Source organism: Tachypleus tridentatus, chromosome 1 (genome assembly GCF_004210375.1).
Source record: "Tachypleus tridentatus isolate NWPU-2018 chromosome 1, ASM421037v1, whole genome shotgun sequence".
Taxonomy (NCBI): Eukaryota; Metazoa; Arthropoda; class Merostomata; order Xiphosura; family Limulidae; genus Tachypleus; species Tachypleus tridentatus.
Genome location: NC_134825.1, coordinates 129,343,543 through 129,367,241, shown reverse-complemented (window position 1 = coordinate 129,367,241; position 23,699 = coordinate 129,343,543). Strand labels below are relative to the sequence as shown.

The 23,699-nt window shown below is 36.4% G+C and overlaps 1 protein-coding gene across 17 annotated transcripts in view; it reads right to left on the bottom strand.

Annotated features, from left to right (window-relative positions):
• LOC143223520 (plexin-A2-like) overlaps window positions 1-23,699 on the bottom strand; it is a 224,718-nt gene that overhangs the window by 146,677 nt on the left and 54,342 nt on the right. For 2 of the 17 annotated variants that reach the window (XM_076451633.1, XM_076451610.1), the window contains exon 2: window positions 14,723-14,880. The exons of 11 other annotated variants lie outside the window; for them this stretch is intronic. The gene's annotated coding sequence lies outside the window, so the exon portion shown is untranslated. Of the gene's footprint in view, window positions 1-5,452; window positions 5,661-14,722; window positions 14,881-23,699 lie in introns of those variants that run through there. 4 more of the 17 variants (XM_076451654.1, XM_076451623.1, XM_076451661.1 and 1 more) reach the window with 3 other exon arrangements.

The window sequence follows — 23,699 nt, the reverse complement described above, 5'->3', positions numbered from 1 at the left end:
GAACAATGTACTACCGTGTTTCTCCGAAAATAAGACAGGGCTTATATTAATTTTCACTCCAAAATATGACACTAGGGCTTATTTTCGGGGGATGTCTTATTTTGATATATTAAAAAAATGAAGTTACAAAGAAAAACTATTAAACTAACCATTTAAAACAAACTATTATTAAACTATTAAACTAACTGATTAATACTTAAACAAACTAATTAACTAACTATTAAACTAATTAATAAATTATTTTTTTTTTTATTTCTTTCCTCTTCCTGCCACTCTTAACTAGGTCTTATTTTATGGGTAGGTCTTATTATCGGAGAAACACGGTAGTACTTTGCATTTGCTTTAAACAATGTAGCACATCTTGTGTTTGTGCAACATGTTTATCAACAATATACGATTGTGAAATATTGTTCCGAATGTTTTGTATTAACTTCTCACAATCCAAAGCAATAGTTTGGTGGCCATATGACTTTCTCACTTTCCATACGAGCATTCCACATGTCAGCAGTTAAAGGTGCCATCAATACTGTGTAAATCTCCGACACCGCTGATTGAGAACCATCTAGCTCTGGTACTGGTACCCCACAGCATGGTTCACTGTAGATAATGCAAGTTGACTACAACAATACGTACCATTCTTCTCTCTGCCAAACAAACAAATTTTTATTGTTTATTACAACTTGAACTTGAATTCAACTATAAAGACGACTCTATTCCAGTTTGTTCAAACCATTATTTGAAATCAGGTGCCCATTTAGTTCTTCTGGTCTGGTTATCTCTCCCATACAATAGTTTTTCAGCAGCTACACATTCATTTGAAGGAACTCCTCAATATGCATCTTTCTGTCCTGAGGATAAAATTACAACGTTACTTACAGCAAAGTTATTAACGAGATCTCTACTGGATTATCTTGTATCACCTAAAGAATACGTGCTAAATTACTGAGCAGCACTTTTATAGAGTTCGGGCTTTTTATCCTGATTGCTTCTCTTATCAACAGCATCAGCAATACTAGTTTCAGAAATCTCTTTTATAGAAATTCTGTACATCCAGTACTGAAACATGCCGACCAAAACTTGATTTTTATAATTTTTTCACATGCAATCTCTATTCACCACACCACTGCTGGGAACGGTATACCTGTACTTTGATAGACAGTGCTGGTGCGACATCGGCTGATTGGTTGGTCAACATGTGACTGTTCTCTGTTGCAGTTTAGTTACATATTATAGAGGGGGAGCAATCCCATAATAAATGCATTACATTCACTGATTCAATAATTATTTCCAATACTACACATACACATATATATACATGCGAATGATAGCTGTCATTCTATTAAGCTTATGAGCATGAGCTCTGTACACACAAATTCCGCTTAGCGTTGTTAATCAGTTTTATTTCACTTGCTCTAACCTGCATATCCAATGGGATTTTAACTCATTGGTTTCCATGGTAACACTTCCTGAGACAGTATGTACTACCTGAGTGTTGTGTATGTAATGCGGTTAAGGTCGTTGCAGGATGTGTCAGTTATTGATCATCTGGTTTTTGTCACATAGCCATAGATTTACACAATCGGCCTTCAGGTCTTAACGTATAAATGTGGTTAGAGAGGCCTTAAAATATTATGTTTTGTTTCCGTCTATTGACAACTAGGGCAACCTTTAACAAAACCAAAAAGTTTCATTTTTCTTTACGACACACTACTAGGATTGGCAACGTATTATATCCTTTCGCGTACTCTTTACGTTTGCAAACACGGGACATAATGGCGTTTACCATAGCAACAGTAGTTGTTTAGAGTCTCCACGTAACTACTGATCGCTGTGTTATCGAACTTTTCATTTATCTGTTTCGATGGCAAGGTATGTTTTGTTAAAGTATTTCACGGTGTACACTAAACATAAAGTGTCATAGAAAAGCGACGCTACTTTGACACTTTTTTTTGTCCAAATTATATGTACAGCTGTTAGAACTAAATAAATTCTGTATACAAATATCGCTAAGATTGTGAAGATGTACATACACATGTACATAAAATATAACTTCTTAATAACATGGAGGTCACATACTTTGGATAAGAAACTTTTCGTGCCCTATACGAATTTTAGGAAGGTTAATTGTTGTATAAAATTTAAACAATTTAACAACAACTAAGGTAATGTTGTAAGATAGATTTTCTACTAAAGTGGAAAAACTGCAATCGATTAAAGTTTCTATTGATATGCACTCTTTAGTGTTTATATTAGTTGTGAGTGTGACGCATGTTTTGTAAGAAAGCGTTCAAAAAACTGAAAGAGATCCAACTGATATTCGGTCACATGATTTAGTTTGTTTTAGAAACAACTCTTTGGATCTTCTAACAGTAAAAGGGATGCAGTTAATCAAGAAGTTCTTTGATGAAAGCCTTGTTCTACTGGGTTGAAAACTGACACGTCTTTCCTTTCTTTGGAACCTGACGTTTCATGTTGTGACAGAATGAAAGAAGACAAGAGATACAGCCAAATAAAGAAAATACAAACTATAGAGGCACCCAGTAGAGCGCACACCTTCGCCAAACAGCGTTGGTCGTATTCGGACTTTAAAAAAAAAATAAAAAACACGAAAAATCTGTCCATATGTCCGTCATTATCCATGTACACAGACCAATTCTGGCAGGACAATGAGAAATAATGTTACACGTATGTTCATCAATTTTCATCAAAATGTAATTATTTATGACTGAACTATAGAGAAAAAACAGACACAAGGTAATGTTTGGGTTTTCATGATCTTGCTGTGGCCTTGACCCTTCAAAAACTAATCACTTTTAAGGTGGATTATAGTCCAAATGTATACGAATTTTCATCAAAATCTATTCCGCTGTTCTTGCTCACAAACACACACGGGTGAAAATGTAACGTCCGTCCACCTTAAACTAAATCACATCACAGAAATATCAACCTTGTAGTCAATTTCTCTAGTGTGTATTCACGCTTTTTACTACCAAGAATTAATATTATTATTATACTTTGTATATTTTCAGACTCGTGGGGTTTTGTGTTAACTGCTATCCTTCGTTAAAGTTGTTGTTGCTTCTAAAGATTGCCATTCCTAGGATGTTGCATTAAAAAAAGTTACAAAATGAAAGCCTACTTATTACTAAGAGCCCATTTTTACTGCTTCAAACTTGAAACAGAACAATATACTAAGAAATTAAAGCCGGTCTCTGTTGATTAACATTGTTTACAGGATAGGACAAAATGACCACCCCTTCCTCGTCCGTACAGGAAAAGGAAGGCACAAGTAACAAAACAAACTCTTCTTCATGACTGTCAACAGATATTACACATACATTGGTAACAGTGGTGAAAACTTTGGGCATTTGAAACGTGAAACTGGTTTAGCGGTCGTGCAAAAACAGTTCATTCGTGAATAAATGTTGTTACTACAACTTGGTTCGTTCTTCTTTATTGAGGCTTCGTTATTTGTTTGTCGAATTTAGCGAAAAGCTATTCGAGGGCTACGTGCACTAGACGTCCTTAATAAATGAAAGGCAACTAGTCAACAGCACCAACCGTCAACATTTGGGCTACTCTTTATCAATGAATAGTGGGGTTAACCGTCTCATTATGTCTTTACGACTGAAAGAGCACGCATATTTGGTAATGGGGATTCGAGCCCACGACCAACGGATTGTGAGTTAAATACCCAAATCACCAGACCATATCAGGTTAACGTTCTTTATAATTTACGCAGTATATCACTTTACTTACTACACATCCTCGGTGACTACCTTTACTGGCAACTTATGTTGAATAGCATTCTTATAAAATTGATAAATTAGTTTATGTTATTTGGTAATGAGTAATTGTGGTTGCCCAATACAAGTTCTGAAACTGACCAGCAGGGGTGATCTGTTACTGGACACCTGTGGCCGACCAATATCGGTTTTGTGGTTGAAACAGTAGGCGTTATTTGTTAATAGGTTTCTGCGGTTAGAGAGTACAAGTTCAATGACTTGCCAATAGATGTTATCTATTCTTGAGTGCTTGTGACTGTCTGGATAGGTGTCATGAATGGGGATTTGTAGTTAAGCACAAAGCTACACAAACAGCTATCTGTACCACGGGTATCGAAACCCGTTTTCTAGCGTTCCGAGTCCGCAGACAGACCGTTGTGCCACTGAGGGAGCCGAGGAGTTGTGATTGCTTACGGTTTAAGTTAAAAATCAGAGATAACCGTTTGAATGCAAGGTAAGCCAAGCAGATGGCAGATTTTTATTAATTTTTATCGTCATTTTAACAGAATGAGTAGTTTTTATTAAACCAATAGTGAACCGTTTTGTTCATACCTACAAATCCTATTTAGAAAAAAACATGATTTTTAAATTTCAATGATTAGTTAGTACATAAAATGGTCTAACTAGGGAATCTCCAACGGTTACGTAACGTTGTATAAATAGCTGGTTATTGAGATTCGTTACTTTGTTGACAAGCTTTCTTGTGCTGGTTGAGCCGGTACTCGAAACGCTCCCCACATTCCATCCTGTAGCGAGTGAGTTTTACCATATTTGGCGAGCTTCTAGAATCATGACGTGAAGCACAAAATCGTCGCGCACCGCGAGAATACGCAACGTTGCATCAGAGCTATTGAAGATCTGTCTCAATCAAGGTAGAAACACTGGCTTCAAGTTTGATTGAACCTTAGGTTTTCGAACAGTTTCACATATTTTGAATTACAGCGTTCTGTAACCTATTAAAAATCCAGGTTAAAATGTTTTAATACAGTGAAGTGCAGGTACCACGTTTTGATTGTAAAGACGCTCCTTGTGGCTTTAATTTAACACTTGTTTCTAAGGGCAATTAGCGTGTTTGGAAAAAAGTACTATTATGGATTTTGAGGTTTTAATGCGTGCAACCGAAAAACTGCAGTAAATGTGGCATAGTTTGTTATGGATAAGGAATGAATATGCTTCTCCTATCAGCTGTGGGGCTGAAATAACGTTATGGTCAATCCTGTTTATCCATTGGTAAAGTGTAATTCAAACGTCTGCGGCAGGTGGTGTTGACTAGTTGCCTTCCCGCTAATCTAACACGTCAGAACAGTTTGTAGTTAAAAGCAGAGCTACACAATGGGCTGTTATTTTACCGCTACTGGTATCAAAACCCGGTTTCTAGTGTTGTATGTCACTGGGGGGCTCACTTCAGAATATCCCTCGCGTAGCTTTACAATTTTAATAAAATCAGATTTCTAGAGTCTGAATATCAGGACGACAGATGTAGTTTTCTATTTGAACCAATCAAATATTCTATAAAATGATTTAAAAAATATGCAATTCCTTAAATTATACGTAAAAAATTACTCTTGTATCAAACTTGTTTTCGTAAATATAATTTAATACAATTATAAAAAAACAACAACCTCCTCTACAAGTTTATAGAACTGAAAGTGAAATACAGAACTTACCCAGATAAATACTAATTGTGCAGGCGTCAAAGTTAAAAATCTTTGCTAAAAGCTGTCTCGTAATATTACTGATTCTTGACATTTACCCCACCTAGGTCTTTCGAAGTATTAATGTTCAATTGTACGCCATAATTTTGTAAAACGTTCATTTCACAAAACTGCTGAAGAACGTAGAGTGTAATACATATTAATCATGATGCAGCCTTTGCACTCAAGGTGCTGCCACCTACCACCAACTTTAAACATCTTCTCTAAAAAAAAAAATCAATTCTCCACTCAAACCTGGCGGTCACTCTGATAAACCTCACGCTCACCGTTTCGTTTTTTAAGTTTTAAAACTCGATAATAGTGGTTATGAATTTCGAAGTTGGTTGTACACTTAAAACTTGTTAAGCAGACATGTACAATAGATCATTAGGCAGGCGTAAAGATTTGAGAAAGTATTTTCTGTCGTCTGTCTTCAAAGACAGCATTACTTACTTTGTGAAATGTTAGTTTCTTGAATAAAAACCACCAGAAACAAAGTACATTTTTAACAGCTTCTTCATAACAGAAGCCAAAACTTCTACAGGTGGTGTCCACACAATGTTTTATAGGTTGGTTTTTCAAATCCTACAAACGATACAAGACGAAACATACTTTAACAATGCCAGCTGTACACATACAATTTCACACTTAAGGCAAACTGGCCAAACTCGAGAATACCAGCTCAATACATACAGTATCACACTGAAAACAAGCTATTCACACCCACTGCACACATACAATTACTAATCTGACGGCACTTAAATGATATCAACTGTAACATTCTTGTGTTGCTAACGTAACTAGACTACCATACACACTTTTATGAGAGAGAGAGAGAGACGGGAATAGGTCAAGGAATTTACATTTAAACAGTGTACTTTTGATTTAATAACGCCTTCAAATGCTGGGCCATTGATAACACAAACTAGTAAAAAACGTTTATCGCAGGACCAAATCCCTTGACTACAGAAAGACGCGAGGGGGGGGATAGTGTTCTAGCCTACAGAGCGACCATCCGGCGCCGTTGCTAAGATGTTCATAGTAGAAAACAGGTAGTAGGTGCTAATTTGAGTTAAAACATTCCTTTTTCCCTCCTACTTAGTAGATAACAACCAAGGTTACTGTGTGCCATTTCTTCTACCGTAATCTGAATAGCGCATCTTGCAGTGTTGGTTGAGTAATCGTACTGCAATTTCCTCCAGTAAACAATTCAACAATAACCCTTAGGTGATATCAGACTCGAATCAACTCATACATGTAACTCATTGTTAAAGAAAATTGTTTCAAACAATGATGACTACAACACTCAACAATATGCTGGTAGAGAAGAGCCAGTTATAATTACTAACTCCTGGTTACGACAATCCAGGCATTACCAGTGGTTGTTATCATGCGCTCAAGTTTCTTCAGACACGCGCACTCGCCGTTGTGATATATATTACGCACGCATATATATACAGAGACCACCGACATCGTCTGCTGGAACGTTGTTATCAAATGTTTTTACGCATTCAATATACAATAGCCGAACGTTGCGCTAACAGTCTAAGATATTTATATAAGATATATTACAACCCACATTTAGCGGTATTATTCTGATCAATAATTGAGGCGGGAGTACAAATAAACTGCAAAACTATGAACAAAGCTGTAGACAATCGGTAAGTTACTCTGATAGAGAATTACTTAAGTCCATTCCAGTTTCTTGAACAATTTACTTTTTTTAATATTATTAACAGATGTCTACAATTAAGAAACAACATATATTATAAGAAAAAACAGTAATCCCCTCACATATATTAACTGCCTGCCCTTAATATAGCGGCTAGATAACTAATATCTTGCAAAATTATTTCCCATCAAACAGCAGCATAATTTACGTTCTTTCCCAAAAAGATACAGCCATTTCTGTAGTTATTTAAACTATATTTTTAAGTGAGAAATAATAAAAACTCGCTAATATTTTAATTTTTTAAATTGCTTCCAACACTCCAAGTCGTTTCGCTTGTTTTTGGAGTGGATGTAATAAAAAAAAAAAGCAACTAACCTATACGCACTAATCAGTTGCGTGTCGAAACACAAAAGAACGTGCATTAATAACGTAAGTGGGGAATGGTGCGAATTGAAGACACTTACTTCGAACTTTACGTGAATCACGGAAAACTCCTCAACGGAGTAGATAATCAAAGGGGTCCAAGAATACCCATCAATACAGGTGTGGGTGACTTAACCAGTTACCCCTTGTAAAGCTTCATTTAACTGGTGTTTCTAAGTGACAAGCAGACAATACAACGCCTGCTCGTCAGTTCGAGTACAAACTTGTAGGCGACTCGGATCAATGAATTTAAAGTAGCCTACCATCTATGAAGCTGACAGTCATGCATACAGTTATGTTTTGTCTTTATGAATGGTCACAGCCATCTGTCAAACATAGGAAGTTCTAGTTTACGTATACTTTGAACATTTGTATAATGTTTCACGACATAACAATGGTTGTTCTCGTTAGCCGTTTTTAATAAACTAGAATTATTCCTTTTATTATTATTACGTTTTTTTATGTCTTTATATGCTTTAGAAACACACAATGGAACTTACTGGAACCCCCGTAAAGGGACGTGATTTATCCAGTAACGTTCACGAGAAGAGCCTAGTAACTACAGTATCTAAACTCCTTACCTCCTCACACACACATATACTCGACTTCAAATTATGGAACTAAAACCTGGAAAATTATCCGCTGCTGTTTAACTAGTCAATTCTTTAATCCTATGCACAGTGCTCATTAAAAGTTAACACAACATTCAAAGAAGCCCAGCCTGCAGTTTCGTCATCTAATACAGTTTTACAGTGGAGCCGAAGTATTTACTGGTTATACGTCCTAGAGCATATTCCAAAATGTCATAATAAACAATAACTTTTTATATTATTTTCACGAGCTGGAATAATTTTGTATACGAATACACACAAAAAGCAGGCATCTATCGAGACCTATTTATAAAGTTTCATTTAACGAAATTATGTGTTACGAATAACCTTTAAGAATTTGCTATTATACTGAATTGTGCTAACGCATTGCAACACGAGTTAATCGCCGTATTATCTATTTAAAACTATCAAAAATAATACTTTCCAACATATCCACTATGCTTAATTAATGGTCACTACTTATAAAGCACGCATGAGAAATGTAATACCATAACACGTGTGTGTGTGTGTGTGTGTGTGTGTACATCTAACCGTAGTTAATAACTGACCTAACGACAGTTTAAATTAAATACGATGGTCTTTGGTTGACTTAGGTAAATGAATGCGTACATGTACAGTTAATTATAATAACGGGCCCGGCATGGTCAGGTGGGTTAAGGCATTCGACTCGTAGTCTGATGGTCACGGGTTCGAATTCCTGTCGCACCAAATATGCTTGCCCTTTCAGACGTGGAGACGTTATAATATGACGGTCAATCCCACTATTCGTTAGTAAAAGAGTAGCCCAAGAGTTGGCGGTGAGTGGTGATGACTAGCTGCCTTTCCCCTGATCTTACACTGCAAAATTAGGAACGACTAGCGCAGATAGCACTCGTGTAGCTTTGCGCGAAATTAAAAAACAAACTAGATTACAAAATCCCTCCATCTAAACCCGGATGGTCATTTTTGCGAGCAAACATTGTGTAAATTGTGAATTTTACAAGGTTCTATTAACACACGAATCACACAAAAGCATAAGTTTATTGAACATTGTGAATATGCCTAATTGATAAATATCCAAACCAAGGTTCTTCACTAGCCGCTGCAATACATTAAAAAAGAGAAAAAAATCTTTGTATTCTCATATTATAACAGGAATGTGGGCGTGTTGCTGTAGCTACCATGGCAACAAGCCTGGCAGTACAAGTCACGTGGAAAGTCGTCACGAGCTTATGCATATATTTCAATGCTTACTTTTTATTTTCATTCGCACTGACACCATTTCCGGAGCTGTAGAAACCCGAGGATGAAAACAACTAGCTAAACACGTTCACAGACTATCCGGAGAATATCTAATACCAAACTGTACTGAAAAAAACAATATGAAATCGACACTTTTTGAACCGTCTGAAATAATACGGTGGCGTTTTTGGGTTTTTTTCCCCCTCTCTTCTCCCCCCCCCCCTTTTTCGGCGTTGAATGACCGCCTAACCAAGAAGCCCATTCAGACTACTAATTTCAATATCACACAAATCGACGTTTTGGAAAAATATGCAATCTATAGAGTTCTAACTCTTCTGGAAGTCGAACGACAAGAGTAACAATAGATCAGGGAACACAAATTCGTTGTCACAACACTTCAAATATGGCTGATTTGTTGAACATTTTTCACTTTCAACTAAGGCAATGTACACTGAAGTTTACCTATCAATACAAGGTCTCTGCTTGAGCAATGTTCTAAAAATGAGGAATATAGAGGGAAAAAAAAATAGTCAATTACTTTTCTCTATCCAAACGTTATCTCCTATCTCAAAATAAACATTTTCTTTTAAGCATCTCGAAAATGTTGTTCTGAAATCTATAACCAATCAGTCATCTCTGTATCAAGCTGAATGCTATATTATTTGAAAGTTTCAGACAAACCCAGCATACTGCTTGGAATTGTTGTAGACAAATGTTTTATGAAAACACGAAGAGCAGAATAGATCAACTAGCGTTAGACTGTTTATCTGAAATAAGTGTTGAATATTTTAACTAAAGTGTACAGGATAAATGTAAACTTAACCACGCCCACTTCTCGAGCACGATATATCACAGTAGTCATCTAATAACGAGATAAGTTTCCTCGCAGAGAAACAACTCAATTGATGATCATATAACCTGTTATAATCGTGAAGTTTTAGATTTATGCAAAACTACTTAATATACGACCCTTTCTGGGCATCGTAGTTAAACATGTAATTAAAGTGCTCCAGACGGGTAGAATGTACTTCAACGGATTTATAAAATGGAAATCTCTCGCAGGTGGGAATTTACTATCCGGATTTACATGGAAGGATTCTTTAATTTAGATTCACGTGCAGAAAATGGGTGAATCAAATTCATATGATAATGGTATTTGACGCAGATCCATAGGGTAGAGTAAGTGATCTAGGTTTAACATAAAGTTTACGGACAAGGTACCCCTTCAAGTCCATCTCGGCTGTCCCATCCCCCAAGCCGAACTAAAATTTAAAGCTAACCCTTATCATTCATATATCTACCAAACTCCCTTTTAAACTCACTTAAATTTACTGTCCGAAGGCAGCCCATTCCATAGGCCACCTACGCTATTTGAAAAATAAAGTTGTCTTAACTGAATACGAGCTTCTACTTTGCCTAAATCTATATTTTTGTCCCCAACTTGCATAATTCTCGCTGTTCAGTATGAAAAATACTGATGTAAAAATAACAGCTAATATTCACGCAGTCTTCAAATATTTCAATCAGATCCCCTCTAACGTATTTTTCAAGAATCTTAATATCTCCTCATATGACAACCCTTCCATCCCAAGTAACCAACTGAGGTTTATACAATAGAAATAGCCGACTCAAGTTGTTTATATGGCTCAGAAGAAAAAACAACAATGCCTAAGAGATGACCACCAAAACAAAAGGCTGTTCTAGATTTTCTTCTCTTAAAAGGCGACTACAGTTACTGTTCACAGTGGCTCAGGCTTTAACCTCATAGGCCTGAAAAAGTTAAGAATTCGTAACGTAGAGAAAAAAAAAGACCGCCTAATCAGTTCTAAAAATCACAAAGCTTTTGCTGACGAAAGGAAACAAGTCACTTAACTGTAACAAAGTAGTTCTAACTACGTTTACTTTAATAGATTGCATTTTAAACAGTTTTCAATAAATATGACCGAATGACTGCTATTTTATTTTATATTTATTTTCACATATACCTGTGCTACTTTAATGATCGACTGATTAAAATACAACAGAGGTATGTGAGGGAGGTGGGTGGATGTTACAACTTATAACTTCGTATTTCATGTGCATTGTTCCGTCATTAACTCGCACTTTGAGTGGCCACATGGTAGCCCACATATTGATCCATTACGTTTTTCTGTCCATACGTGAGTAACACATTCACACGCTATACACTTCAAAGTTTGTTAATGTAAGATTGAACACAGTGTTTTTCATTTGAAGGAACTTAACAAAACTAACAAAAATATTTCTCTCAACACTATCACCGAAGATTTTATTATATATTTACATTTTCAAGATGTGACCATTGACCTGTAGCAATTTCGAAACAGCTCTGCGATTAAATGATCAAGGTATACACGTATTCATGTGATTCTAATTAAACCAATTATCACAGCCTTAGCAAAGCCACTTTTTTTTTCTCTCGCCAAACAGTACTTACTCGTTAAGGCCTGGAAATAGTTTGTTAGTTTTTCTATCAAGCACAATGTGGGTGTAGATGTTTTCGTGTGCAACTCTTAACAAAAAAAATCAAAATTAACCTACAAATCTTTATGTGAAGAGCACTTACGAAATTACTAAGTTATTAAACCTAATAAAAGGGGTTAACATCGCATCTAACTGTAGAATAATCAATGACACGTTTTAGTAGTAAACCAAACCTCCTAAACAGTTAAATTTCGTGCGAAACTTCTCGAAACTCTGCTATCCTTAATTTTGAAGTTACGTACAAAAGGAAAGTAGCTAATTAACACCGACCCCCGACAAGTCATGAACAACTCTAACCGAGATGTGAGACTTGACCGCAAACCTATTATTATTATTATTATTTTATTTATGATAAAGGTGCGCGAACCACAGATCCACAGTCCGACACGTTAACTGCTTGGACTGCTCTTAGCCTGGCATTATCTGATGTACTATTTGTGCATGCTTCTGATTCAAAACATGATTAGGGCTATTTATCATCAATATGAAGAAAGAAATAGAACACTATTCAGGTAGGGCTTTTAGTCATTTTTCTTTGGCTTAAACATCCCATTGCTTCGCTGTTTTGCAACGACGCATGTAATTAGAAAATAAGACAATTACTGCTACGGAGAGTATTTAGATATTCATAATAAAGGCTATTTATGAACAAGGAGACAATTGAAATAATTGTTACGAAAGTTTTATTACGGTAAAGCCAACAAGTTTGAAAATATGCTAATAAAAGCAATGTAATGAATATTTCAATAAGATACGATCATAATGCGATCTGGTACGTCTCGTGCTGGAACATCATTTGCTGTTAGGTTAGCACTTGAGCACTAAAAACGTTTAGAATTATACCTATCGGCTCTTCACCAGCTCATTGAAATAAAACATAAATAATTCAAAGAGAAATTTAACATTCACAAAGGCTTTTTTTCTTTCTACGATTCGTTCAACCAATCACAAGAAGCTAAACAGATAAAGCAAAAATTATATTAACGTAAAATACCTGACAGTGATAGTTTTTGTTTGTCTCAAAGCTACACTATATAGAACCCAGAATGATAGCATTATAAACCTTAAACTTTCCTGATAAACCAACGGGAGAAAGAATAAAAAGAAAAGAGATCATAATAACAGCACTTTTTTTTCCATCTAATTAATTTTATTATTCAAAACAACCATGTACGACTAGTTGTTTGAGACCACTGTGCAATAAAGTTAAAGAAATTAGTAAGCTCACAAAGGTGGCGCCAGTTTTTCCCAATGAGGGTGGAGACAGACATAAAATTAAGGGATTCACTCTAAGTCTTGTGAGAAAATATACTATATGTAGTATTTAAAAAGTGATTCAGCTTCAAAGTAATCACAAGCTGAATTTCCTCAGGGTCCCCGAAAGTGTTTTGTTTCAAAAGCGAATACAACCAAAATCACGAATAAAATTACACTATGTAACAAAATTGTGTTCCTGGATAGTATGTGTTATTTCTTAATTGCTTATGTTGTAAAAGCACAGAAAATGGCCATTATTCCCTTCAAACTTTGCTTTTGTGACTTGGATAATGAAATTTAGAAAGTAACTTATTTTCTATGTAAAAACGGGCAAATTTGCACATTTTCATTTACATAAGGTCTGAATAAAACAACATATGAATCAAGTTTTACATGTATTTATAATAAAGTTATACAAAAATGAACAAAAATGTTTAGAAATGAGTAGGTTTTCGAGATTTGCGACTGTAATGTAAATCACTTCCATGTATCAGCCCCCAAATATAGTCTTCCATCATGTTTTCATCATACACTCCTTGGTAGCGGCGTTCAAAGTCCAGTACCTCTTGGTGTAAATGCTCGCCTTGCTCCTCTGAGTATGCTCCCATGTTCTCCTTGAATTTATGAAGATGAGCATCAAGGATATTGACTTTCAGGGACATCCTACAGCCCATTTCGCCATAGTTCTTCACCAGAGTATCAACCACATAATTTTCGGCCTTGTGATTGCCCAAGAAGCCTCGAACCACTACAAGACAAAGCTGCCAAGCTTTTTTGTCCTTCCAATTGAGCTTCTTGGGGAATTCTGTGAGCTCCAGGATCTCCTTTATTTGTGGTCCAACGAAGACACCAGCTTTGACCTTTGCCTTAGACAGCTTAGAGAAGAAGTCTCGTAGGTACTTGAAGGCTGCAGACTCCTTATCAAGAGCCGTGACAAATTGTTTCATAAGACCCAATTTTATGTGCAATGATAGGAAAAACCTTCTGGAGGTCCACTAGTGGTTCACACTTGACATTGTGCCTCCCCACAGAGAACTCGGTCTGTTGTGGCCAGTGCTTTCTGTTGTAATGCGATACTGTGTCCCTGTTGTTCCAAATGCAAAGATAACAGGGAAACTTGATAAAGCCTCCTTGGAGACCCATCAGGAATGCCACCATTTTGAAGTCTCTGATAACCTACCAGCCATACTCATCACACTTCAAAGCTTCTAGCAAGGTGCACCTTGAGGTGCACCGAATGAGCCAGGGGAAGAGACGGATACTTATTCCCGTTATGGAGCAGCACAGCTTTGAGGCTTCTGGATGCGTCTGGAGAATGCTTGCAGCTTTTTGATGACATCTTTGACACAGGGCATTTTTATAAGTTATGCGAAACTGTAACAACGCTGTGACCAAAGCATCCATATTCTGTAATGTCACATTCCTCATACTAGGATGTTGTCATAAAATATTTATACTACAACAACGTTCGTAGCTCGAATTTACACGACACTATTAACTAAAACATTTTCTAATATAAAGATAATTTATAATAAAAATGTGCAAATAGATTATAACCATGAAAGTCGATAGTACTCTCAGCTGTCGAACCAGACACATCAGAAGTACAAAACAAAGAAATACACGATGTCTGTTTCTCTCTCTCTCGATAGATATGGGAATACGTTGCTTCAAGTTTAGGTCTTCTACACGGTAGTTGTCGGGTCTTTCAATACCTAGAACAAGAAGTTTTACATAAATACAATTAATCTAGAAAATTATAATAAACGAGGCAATTTATGTTGGATCAACAGACAAATCTTCTATTGCCAGGTTTATTTTTACATACAGAACTTTTAAAAAGACACGTTTTGATATTTGATTATTTATCAGAAACTTGAAACTGGCAAACGTTAAGCCAGAAGAGAAGGGTCTTTTCTTTATGAAAAAAAACAACAACCAAAACAAAACTGCAAACTACCATGGCAGTACACTAGAGTACCATATATATTTGATGTGCCCATGGTAGCGAACTTATTAAGGCACCTTACATCATCGTATTCATAAAAGAAATGCTACATGGTATTAAGGCAGCTCCTTTTTAACACTAAGTAGAAATTGACATCAACTGCCATTAACTTCTTAAATGCAAACTCGAACGAGCACGATGGCTAGAAAAGCTGATGGATAAAAAAAACATTCTGAACATTATTTTTTTCACGTCTTTGGAAACAACCTTCAAGCGTTTCACGACAATCGGCATATAAATAAATACGAGGTGAATTTACACACACACACGTGGGCACACGTACATACACACACATAATCCGTTTCTTATTTACCAATCAATCCTGTTCACATATCCGTGATGCATTGTAAACTTTAGTTTTACTACTGTACAGTTACGTAGTGTAACTGAAGTGAACATTCCCATCCCACCCCTCCTTAACATCATCGTAACTCACGCAAGAGGCAATTTGAGTAAAGCGAATCTTTATAATGTGGACCTCAACAGTTCCGGTTTGTATACTAATGCCTACTTACTATTACATAACTAAGGAATTCTTACTGAAATAGGCAAGCGAGTTTAGTGCTTACTGAGGGCATAAACGAAACTTGGCTTACAATGGAATTTTGATTAAATCAGCTTTGTATTTTGGAATAAGCAAGAATAGGTGTCCCATAAACATATACATGTATATAAACCACTAACTTTATAATACAAGTAAATGGCACGTGTCAAAATTATGTACTTTTTTCTCTTACGTTCAATTTCTATTGTTTCGAAATTTGATACTCAACTTCTGCAAGTTATCACTATAATAAATTTTAGTATCAACGTCTACATCAACCACACATAACAATACGGGGAAATATGCGTATTACGAAACTACGGCCCTTAAACCTTTGATTTACAGTCAATTGTCAAATAACACTGCCATCCCTTGACTACCAAATTTGTATTGTTTATAGTTTAAGCACAAAGCTACATAATTGGTTGTTTGTGCTATGACCATCACGGGTATCGAAATCCGATTTCTAATATTGTAAGCCTGCTGCGCCACTGGAAGTCTACACTGAAATGAACACCTGTTAATCTCACATATTCTAATTATTATTTTTTAAACAAGGATTAAATCAGAAGTCATTATTATTATTATTATTTTTTACTTGGCCCGAAATGGCCAGATGGTTAGGGCGCATGACTTGTAATCTGAGGGTCGCGGTTTCGAATTCCCGTCCCATCAAACATGCTCGCCTTTCAGCCTTGAGAGCGTTATAATGTTACAGTCAGTCCTACTATTCTCTCTCTCTTTTTTAAATAATTACTCTTGAGTGGCGGTAGATGGTGATAACTAGCTGCCTTCCCTCCAGTCTTTCGCTGCTAAATTAGACACCCAGAACAGATAAGCCCTCGCGTAGCTTTGCGGGAAATAAAAAACAAATACATTTTTATGATAATTTCTTTTACAATGGTGAAATTTATAAAAGTTAACAGTTCTACCTGTGAACAATGTATCAAAAGTTTGCATTACACGAGAGTGTAACGGATATCACCCGATGTCCGAGAAAGAAAAAAAAATTAGCTGAAGGACCAGTAGATGTCACTACAGTTTGGCCGTTGGACAAGTAGTTTTGGTCGTTACACTTTGTCTGATGGACCAAGTTTGTATTGTAGGAGTTTAATAGATAGATATGGACATTCAAATATTCGTCCCTCCAAACCTCAAACAAAATTATATACATATATCCTTTAAATCCACACATCTAGCAACTCGAATACTTAAAACTGACAATATTTATCACACTAGTTCTGTCAACAGAGGGCGTTCAATAAAGATTAGCTGGCAGCGCGCGCGCGCACACACACACACACACACACGCACACACACATTATAGATAATTTAATTTCTGGGTAGTATTACCATAAACCACGATTTCTTGTTCAGTTTGTGTGTATGGTATTTAGATATTTCGATGTTAAGTTAAACAACAATAATAAAACAAATAACAAAATACATAAGCAAATTATGTATACACGTTTATTACATATGAAGGTTTAAATACAAAACGCAGTATAAGTTATTCTTGGCAAAACTGAGAAACCAGCGGAAATCCCTTGAGAGATGACCACAAATAAAAGGGATCTTGTAAAAGTTCAAATAAATAATTTGTTGAACGTTGAAAACTATCTGTGCTAGTTGTCCCTAATTTAGAAGTAAGCTAGTCAATACAACCTGCTTGGGCTACTCTAATCAAATGGTGAAATTTATCGTCAAGGCTAAAAGAGCAACAATGTTCAGTAATGGGTTTCAAACCCGCAATCAGCAGATTGCAAGAGAAGTGTTCTAACCACCAGGTGTCATAAATTATACTTCAGCCGTTCAGTACGTAATTGAGATTTACTGATCCACACTCTTAGAAAAAATAAAACTTATTTTATTTGAAAAAATCGGCCATTTCATTCTTCAGACCTCTAGCAAGTTCTAAAAGAAACTACATATGCACTAACTTTTTCCCATCTGCGTTATTTTCAACTAATCAAGAAATAACACCTTGTAACAAATCTCTTCTCAAATATAAGCAATAAAACCTGTGTAAGTAATGGGAATACAATAAAGTAGTCGCAAGACAAAGACAAAAACGTCTTAGAAAACGAGCCTGACCAATACATGTGCATCAAGATGAAGACAACTTCCACTAAAACATGTCCTTTGTATAGAAGGAAGAAATGTGAATCTCCTGCTAGCTGTTACAACAACAAATATCTACGCAATCAATCACGTTGCAACCAACGAATGAAAGCTATTTTCTCGAGAGTATAATCCAAGATATCCTAGTAAACATTGGAACGTAACATAGGAAAATACTAACTCAGAAAAAAAGTTCAATTATTTCTAGAACGAGTAAAGGCTACTTTCACGAAAGTATATATAATCCAAGGTAAAGTTTCCGACATGGAAAATACAATGATAGAAGGCGAGACAATTTGTTCAACTCTTGTTACTAGGAGAAGCGAGTGATTCTAAGATCATATGGGGTCTGACACTTGCATCACGTTGATAGGTTAAGGAAACTAGAAAGCCAGGGTGAGTGTTTTCAAGCACAAGAACGACAGCTCGATTTAAATCCGTAATCCAGAGTTTGCTTCCTTCAAAGTGGCAAATATGTCCGGGGGGAGTGGAGTACACGCAATGTTTCTGGAATATCTCATTCATTTATGAAGATATCTCAATAACAATACATAACTTTACAAGTAAAAAACATGACTAAGCTTTCTTCTGGTGGAAATATTTTTCAAATTCAATAAAACCTACTGTCTGAGAAACAAGACATTTTACAGACGTATTTCGTTCGTTGAAACTTGTTTTTTTTTCACGTTGTTTGTTCTATGGAGGAATGTATATGCTGAAAAACTATAATACATAAACCTCTGTCTTATTACTAGTCCTAGACTGTCATATTTTAGGCTGAACAGAATACTTGTCAATTTCACAGCACTCCTGTTACTTGGATTTCTTTTGTTGTTGTTGCACGTATTAGTTCTGGTGGCTGTTTACAAATATTGGTTTAACTGTTTGTAAATACTGAACAAGCTGTCTAGATATCCGTGTATAAAGTAGCAGTTAGCAGTTTAAAGAAATCGGTTCGCGTATAAGTTTGTAAACGTTATTTTAGTTTGGTTACAGGTACCAGTCCACCTGAATCTTTGAAACACATAAATCTACTTTCGAGCCGAACGGTAAACCATGAGATTTAATAAAATTTATATAAATCCCAAATTTTATGATGTCAAAGAAATAAAATGATAGTAATGGAAACGTGAGTGATGAATATGTGGCTAATACAAACAGTAACCGATACTTGACACGGATATTAGCTAAGCACAATATATGTCCTGTGTGGTATGGTTTTTTTAATATCAGCTTCAAAACTGTATCGTCAATTTAAAACAGGCAGTAAGAGAACCACACGCATGCCGTATGAAGGGTAAGGTACGGTTGTCATAGTAACCAATGTAATGAGAGAGGAGAGAGAAAAACAAAAGTCGAGTGGTCAAGTATCAGACTGTATAAATTCCCTAGTGGCGGTTACAAAAACTAATGACGTTCCACCTAATTACCACACCCGTGTATTTGCACGACCGGTACGCCAACGTAACAAACATGACCCAACATTCCAGCCTGGAAGGGGTTGTATGACGTCGAATGAAAGATTTCCTAAACCAGGCATGATGATGGCAAATATATATATATCGACCGCCCATTTATGTTGCATCAACTGTATTTCGTTGGTCTTAAGAAAACTAGACCCAAAGCAAAAAGCGCCGAACATAGACTTGAGATAAATAAAGTTGCGATACAAACAACAACGTGAGAAGGATCGGATGTACCTGTAAATATTTTACCCACACAAAAATACGAATACAACAATCTGAGATTCATCTGTAAGCCTCACACCTACGCGTAAGAGTCTAGTAACTAATCATAAACATCAAGTAAGAGGGCGCAACTGTATAAATAAATTTTCATACCATATTATACATACTCGAACAATTTTTTTCTTCCATATCTTGTGTATTCGGATAACAGACTAAGACAAACGTGTTTTAAAAGTTTTACTGTCATACTGAGACAGTAAAGTCATGTAACCACAATGACATCAGAGCATCTCGTGTACGTGCGTCAAAAATTTAGTTGCAAAGTTAAGCAATAATTCAGCAAAAAATCAAGTTATTAGAATTATTAATTTTTATATCTAGGAAAATCCCTTTTTTCTTTTATCATCTTCCTTCTTATACACAGTGATGTAAATCTACGGCGTTACGCGTCTGTTTGTTTGTTTGTTTTGAAATTTCGCACAAAGCTACTCGAGGGCTATCTGTGCTAGCCGTCCCTAATTTAGCAGTGTAAGACTAGAGGGAAGGCAGCTAGTCATCACCACCCACCGCCAACTCTTGGGCTACTCTTTTACCAACAAAAAGTGGGATTGACCGTCACATTATAACGCCCCCACGGCTGGGAGGGCGAGCATGTTTTGGCGCGACTCGGGCGCGAACCTCAGATTACGAAGCGCACGCCTTAACGCGCTAGGCCATGCCACATTACGCGTCACTTCACCAGGTGACACGATATAAATTTCGGTTATTTAGTGTCGACTACAAAATGTGTTTGCAGTTTTGTAAGCTAAGCACAAGGCTACACAATGGGCTATCTGTATGCTCTGCCCTCACGGGTATCGAAACCCGGTTTCTTGTGTTTAACCCCACATATATACCGCTATGGCACTGGGGGGGGCAATAAAATAACTACTTTGATTTTTAAAACACTCACTTATGTTCTTGTAGTCGCGGTGTGTTATTCTCACGACAAAACTTCGCCTATCATGAGAGTCGTGATTTACCATTTCCAGTGTATTACTATTAAAACTTAATTTAAAATAAAAGCTGAAGAACATTTCAGTATGTTATAATACCCAAACAATTACAAGCCCGACTGATTACCCAAGAGTTTTCGGGAGGGACGGAGGAGGGGGCTTTCGAGTACCAGGGTTTCGCAGAATGTGATTTCGCCTAAATTTTTATGTTGCGTGATTTCTTAGTATTATGTATAATAGATGCGTATTTATTCCCCTGAAGTACTTGTGGTGCGAGGTCAACAGCAAAATTTCTTTGACAATGAGAACTTAAGTATCTTGAATAGCTGCATCACTTTCACCGTAGAAACTAAGATGACACTAGAAGTTTCCAGTAACGTGTCACTAGTCCAGATCTTTCACATGTGATGGAGAGCCGTCAAATAATGACGGTCGCAGAAAAAGCAGGTGTCTTTGAATCTGCAGCACTACGTACGCTATTATAATACTGGTTTTTTTTTCTTCTTTAAATCAGAATTTAACATGGGAAAATAATGCCTCAGGCTATACTTCGGAAAGATAAATCTACGAAAGATTTCTTTTTTTCAATTATACAATAACCTTAACGTGGTCGATAATGTTGTACGAGCATGCGCGTGATCAAACTGATGGGTAGTTGGGAGGGGGGGGAGGTCAGTAAAATGACAAGCATAATAGCTTACAACGCCAGATATTTATGTATTAAACGTGCTATAATACATTTTTATAATATACTGGATGCGTCAATTGTAGTGTAGTTTAGATGAAACGTATAAAAATTCGATGTTCTACGTACTCAACCTCGCGTCTTTCAAAAATATTTTGTTTATAAGAGAATGTTAAGAAATGTCATGAAAGAAACGTGTTCAAAAATACCACATGGAAATAAATATCATCTGCTCCTCTGGTATAACTATAACGAAACCCCAGAAGATAACATGATTTACGGTTCCTCAAAACACGAATGGCGTTTAGAAAAAAAAAAAAAAAAGTTTAATTTCATTATTCAAAGGTGCCGCAACGAGTTTCTAAATCGAGAAAGATTGAAGTTAATGGAAACAAAATCATACAGCTTGGTGTGGTCCGTCTTCCCTTCGGAAAATACCACTACCTTATCTCAACTTATCAAAGCGAATCTAGTGTGTTTCAATAGATTGTATAAATGAAAGGATAAACGACTGGGAACTAAGTAAATAAACATCTAAAGACGAAGGTAATGGCTACTAAAATTAGAAAGCATGCAAAATAACTACGGGTAAGATAAACGTTGAGGTTTTCCAACGAGACGTTTAGAACTCGTCGACTGTATCCAGAACAAACATGGTGATTTGAAAACGAATGGTAGATATACCACTGACTAACTAGCGAAGAAGCAAGATAGAAAAGCGAATTTTTGAAAAGAAAATATCAGTGATTTGTTTTAAGACTAACCACCAATAGCAGTCTTGTTCAAAGTGAAATTACAATTAAATAAACAAACAAACTATATTCGTCATACGCTGATGGATGCTTAAACTGAAGATAAGCAAATATCTGTTACGGTCTATAACACAATTATGTCACCTAATTAAGCTACCCGGGGGCTAACTACTAAAATAAACTAAAGGGAAAGTAGCTAGTCAAGAACACCCACCGCTAATTCTTGGGCTAATCAAATCGAATAATGGGTTTTGACCATCACTCCTATAATGTATTCATGTCCTCAAGGAGCGGAGCGCGTGTACCTCTACCCACGATAATTAGTCGAAGACCAACCACCTGGTGTGGTCACCTGTTTTAACCACTTGCACAAATATACACATTAGTTTGTTGTCTGTCAGTCGGTATAAACTAAAATGGCGTCACACAAGGGACGAGTAACGTGCCAGTTTGTACTCTCGTGATGTCACTAAAACGTGCGCGTCCTATGAATCACAAGAAACATTATACACTGTACGCCACAACACAGTATGACATATGAACTATAAAAGTTAGAAATTAAAACATTTGTTACTGTTGCTTTGGCTTTATTTACTCTTGAAATATAATACTTTCGGGTGCCCTGCACGAGTACATTTACTTTTCTCGGTAACACAACGTAATGCGATACTTTAACGGATACACAGCCCGGTATGCTAGCCACTGGGCACAACTAGCACATCGCCGAGAGAAGTTAAATAACGAGAATGTTCACAGCGTATACACTGATGTACTCTAAACCACCTTCACAACAAGTGTTACTAGTCTGACTATACTGTTTTTTTTTTTTTACTGATGATAACATGTAAAACTAGACTCCTGTTTCCACAATATAAATATTATGATAACACCATTACGTGTTGTATAAAGGCAGATTTCCCGAATCGTTCTGTCATGGTGCAATATTGGCAATGATTACTTTGCACTAACACAGACTTACTCCCTGTTCGAGGGAAGAGATCTCTTTATTGCTATACAACACCCCCCCCCGAAATCCAAGACCCGCGAACAAGACGTAAAAACAGAAAGAAGACAATTAATTAAAACTATTACGCACATTAAAGTTATTTTTATTACACGCACACACATACAAATCATGCAATGCTTACATATATATTAACCATCTTGAAACTTGCACTAAACTATGTATGCTGAAACCTCTACTATATATCTTGGTTTATTATAAAACAACGCATACAACAAGACGGGTATAACCAACACTATGGATTGTCGAGGACGTCCTATATGCTTGTGGTTCAAAAACTGTCGGGGCGGGGCGCTCCTCTACCAGGCCTCGGAGAGTCGAAGGGGAGCGAACAGTTATCACTATTTGTACATACAGATAAAAAATAAGTTTTTTTTTTAAAAAGACTTAAAATATTACTAATATTGAGTAATACAGTAACAACTATTGGCATAGGTTTACTTGTAATTAGCTGTACACTGGGCTATCGTGCTGCGCCAACGACGAGTATCGAAACACAGTTTTGGAGTTGTAAGTCAGTAGACTTACCGCTGTGTTACTGATGAACACAAATATACAGTAGTGTGCTGTCTATAAGTCAGTAGGCACTAAAATGACACGTAAGGGACGCTTAACGCTGCAATTTGTACTGTCGTGACGTCAGTAGCACGTGCACATGCCATGGATCACGAGAAGTATTATTTATATTCTGTAGGCTACAACATAGTATGACATATG